This window comes from Penaeus monodon, chromosome 15 (genome assembly GCF_015228065.2).
Source record: "Penaeus monodon isolate SGIC_2016 chromosome 15, NSTDA_Pmon_1, whole genome shotgun sequence".
In the NCBI taxonomy this organism is placed as follows: domain Eukaryota; kingdom Metazoa; phylum Arthropoda; class Malacostraca; order Decapoda; family Penaeidae; genus Penaeus; species Penaeus monodon.
The window spans coordinates 39632820-39633145 of NC_051400.1; the positions used below are offsets into that span (position 1 = coordinate 39632820).

Consider the following 326-nt stretch of genomic DNA (forward strand, 5'->3'; position numbering starts at 1 on the left):
GGAGGAGAGCGATAACCCGATAATTCGAACGCACCGAGAAGCATTTATCTCAGCGGTTCGGGCGGAAGGGGAGGGGGAGGGGGGGGGAGTGTAATCAGAAATGCGTGTGGCCGAAAATTAAGAATGAGGTTGATAAACGAGGTGCATGAGGAAAATAATGAAGAGAGAATGAAGAGGAATATGCGAAGGGGAAGAGAATTGAAAGAGTGAAGAGGCAGTGAGAAAAAAAATAACATACATAGGAATTTATTTAAGAGTGAACTCAAGTAAGGAAAATCTAAAAACAGCAATAAAGATGGTGAAGAGGAAGTGACGATGATTTGGTG

The 326-nt window shown here is 42.9% G+C and overlaps 1 protein-coding gene across 27 annotated transcripts in view; it reads left to right on the forward strand.

The window, feature by feature from the left end:
• Positions 1–326, forward strand: part of LOC119582032 (eukaryotic translation initiation factor 4 gamma 1-like) — a gene marked incomplete at its 3' end in the record, with an annotated part of 189642 nt that overhangs the window by 99201 nt on the left and 90115 nt on the right.